We start from the raw sequence: 3,797 nt of genomic DNA on the forward strand, positions 1-3,797 counted from the left end.
ACCGAGTCTGCTCCACTGATCTAGCCCTTACATGAGCACGCAGGGTTGTAGATCTAACGGAACATGTCCTGGAGGAGGGTCCCCTCCCCAGGCACATCCGTAATCATCCTGACAGCACTTGAATAGCATCCCCAACCAGGGTAATCCAAGTGCCATCCCCACTACATCAGTCCTCAGCAAACTGAGGACAGAATGAGAAAAGGATGAGGAAGAAATATCACTTACCCAACCCTTACGTTGGGTTGTTGATCTAACAGACATGTCCTGGAGGAGGGTCCCCTCCCCAGGCACATCCGTATTCATCCTGACAGCACTTGAATAGAATCCCCATGACCAGGGTAATCCAAGTGCCCTTCCCACAACATCAGTCATCAGCAAACTGAGGACAGAATGAGAAAGGATTGAGGAAGAATATCACTGACCTAACCCTTACGTGAGCACGTAGGGTTGTTGATCTAACGGAACATGTCCTGGAGGAGGGTCCCTTCCCCAGGCACATCCGTATTCATCCTGACAGCACTTGAATAGAATCCCATGACCAGGGTAATCCAAGTGCCTTCCCCACTACATCAGTCATCAGCAAAAACTGAGGACAGAATGAGAAAAGGATGAGGAAGAAATATCTTCAAGTAACACCGTATAAAAAGTGATGGCGACGACCAAGACGCCGCCACACATATCTCCTCCACTCCCACTCCCCTGAGAATGGCCACTGATGCGGCCATGCCCCTGGTGGAATGAGCCCGAATGCCAGTCGGCACGGGCTGCCCCTTCGATTCGTATGCGAGGCTAATAGCCTCGCAAATCCAAAGGGACAGCCTCTGCTTCGAGAGTGGTGTCCCGGCTTTCTGTCCGCCATAGCAGATCAGAAGCCGGGGAGAAGATCTCAGTCCTGCCTCGCGCTTCACATATTGTGCCAACGCGCGCACCGGACAATACAATGTAAAACGCCTCTCCCTCTCTCCGTCGTGAGGAGGAGGAAAAAAAGGCGCTCAGAGCACAGCTCTGAACCCTAAACCCACGATTAACCGTAGGGATAAAAGCCGGGTTAGGGCGTAATACAGCTTTTGTTTCGTCATCAGATATGATCAAACAATCTGCCCGTGACGAGAGAGCGCACAAATCACTCACTCGCTCAGCCGTAGTCAAGGCGAGGAGTAGACTCGTCTTGAGAGACAATAAAAACGCAACGACAGTGACAATGGGTTCGAATGGGGGCACGCACAGCGCCTCTAGCACAATCGACAGGTCCCATTTTGGCATTAGAGTCCTATGAGGGCGTCTAAGCCTACACACTCCAGTCAAAAAACGCTTAACCAGCGAATGACTGAAAAACCAGTGTCGTTGTCGCAAAACCCTCATGACAAGCTGAGATGGCAGCCGCGTAAACTTTAATAGTTCCCGCCGCCAATCCCTTGTCAACAGCGACTGTAAGAAGCACAAGAACGTTTCGACCCGACAACAGACAGGGTCAACGTCCTGTCCCTCACACCACTGTGTAAAACTCGCCAGCGCGCCGCATATCCCCTTGCAGTGGATTGCGCGCGCGCACTCTGAATGGTCTGAATGACCGCGTCTGTCAGACCCCTGCGTTCTAACAATCCCTCTCAGTAACCAGGCCATGAGGGGCCCCCCCTCATAGGCGGCCCCTTCACCAAGCCTCCGGCTTGAGAGAGTGCATCTTGTCGATGAGGTATGGGCCATGGGCCCTCTACCAACATCTCCATCAGTTCCGGAAACCACGGGGCTCCGGGACGGTCCGGGGCTACAAGAATTAACTCTCTCTGACCTCACTCGTGCCAACAGTGGGAGGATAGATGTCAGGGGTGGGAATGCGTATAACAGGACCCTCGGCCATGGATGGTGTGCGAATGTATCGACTCCCAATGGCGGGTTGTCCTGTTCGCGCAGGGAGAAACAAAGGCGACACTGCGCATTCGTCCGTGACGCAAACAGAACCACTTCTGCTTGCCCGAACCGTGCCAAAATCAGCGACACAATGGAGGGTGCTAACCTCCAGTCGTCGTCCCTCGGGCCTCCCCGTGATAACAGATCTGCTCCTTCGTTGAGCAGACCTGGAATGTGGAGAGCTTTCAGCGAACTCAGGCGACTCCGCGCGCGATGACGCGCGGGTCTCTCCAGTAGCTCAGGTCGGTTTTGACCGATCTCTGTATTACAATCAACTTGCGACGGCGTCTCACTGGAACCCGTCGCAGTCGTGCGAACCGCCTCTGCAGTCTGCGCATGTGTAACAGGCCTAAGGGGACCACTACATGGGCTGCAGACATCAGTCCTAGTAAGGACATCCTTGACAGAGCGGTGATTGTATTTGTCACTCGACACACCCGGAGAGCTGACGTCAGTGTCGCTCTCCGTGGTGCCGATAAACTGGCCCTCATCTCGGCAATATCCAACTGAATGCCTAGATAGGAAACCTGTTGAGCCGGCCACGGAGCACTCTCTGTCCAGTTTACAGCTAACCCCAACTGAGTGAGGTGCTGCACCAGTGAGGTTGCGTCCCGAATGGCTCGATTTGGGCATTGGGCCAAGACCAGTAGGTCGTCGAGATATGCTAATATGCGTATCTCGTTTCGCCTCAGTGGTTCGAGTGCTGTCTGCACGCATTTGGAGAAAAAACGAGGAGCAAGCGTGCACCCGAAGGGCAGGCGCGTGTACTCGTAAACCTTCCCTTGGAAAGCAAAACGTAGGAATTTCCTGTGCCACTCTGATTGGCACACGAAATACGCGACCCTCAGGTATCTACGAAAGGGGCGTTTCGCCACTCTCTCGTTGAGGACCCTGAAAATCTAGTATGGGTCTCATGTCTCCCGAATTCTTTGGGACAAGGAAATACGGGGAGTACCATCTCATGTCCCACTGGTCCCTCGGAACCAATGTCACTGCGCCCTTTGTTAGGAGATTCGTAATCTCCTCCTGGAGCGCACGTGTCTTTATCGGGCAGGACAAAAAACAGTCTCTCTCACGCCCCTGAAGGGCGGAGGAGGCTGAATGAACTGTAGTGCATATCCCCTCCTCAATGTCCTGTCTAGCCAGCCCGACAGAATACCTGTCCCTTCTAGTCATTCTGCATAACGCAACGACAGCGGCTGGACCGTCTGTTGTGGTGCAGTTGACAGAAAAAACTTGAATTTCTGTATGATCCCAGCCGCCGCTGCACACCGAGGAGGTGGCACAGCCCAAGGTGGGGTCATTTCGAAAGGGATGGGCTGCCGTCTGTAAAGAGTGTTTGTTATGTGTAACAATGCTCTTTATTGACGCAGGTTTATTATGCCTGAAATCAAAGAACCGGCCGCACGCTCATGAGCTGGGCCAGGTCTTGATAGACATGGAGGGGTTTTTGATGTACATAACGACCCCTCTATACGGCTACATACAGGGGTGTTTAACCCGCTACGTGTCGTGATAGGGGTAAGTCCGTTAGGCAGAGAGCTGGCCACACGCCGGTAAGCTGGGCCAGTCTCCGGTTTGTTTCTAACCGGTAGCGAGTCGACCACACTCTGACAAGGCAGGTCGATCTCCGCTCTGGTAGATAACGGTCCCTCTATACGGCTACAGACAGGGGTGTTTAACCCGCCTCGTGTCGTGATAGGGGTAAGTCCGCTAGGCAGAGAGCTGGCCACACGCCGGTAAGCTGGGCCAGTCTCCGCCTTGTTTCTAACCGGTAGCGATTCGACCACACTCTGACAAGGCAGGTGGGTCTCCGCTCTGGTAGATACCATGGAAAATCCTCCTTAGGGATGGTTTGCCGTCTGTAAAGAGTGCTTGTTTTGAGTAAC

The sequence above is a fragment of the Nansenia antarctica genome (genome assembly GCF_963989245.1).
Source record: "Nansenia antarctica genome assembly, chromosome: 8".
NCBI lineage: Eukaryota > Metazoa > Chordata > Actinopteri > Argentiniformes > Microstomatidae > Nansenia > Nansenia antarctica.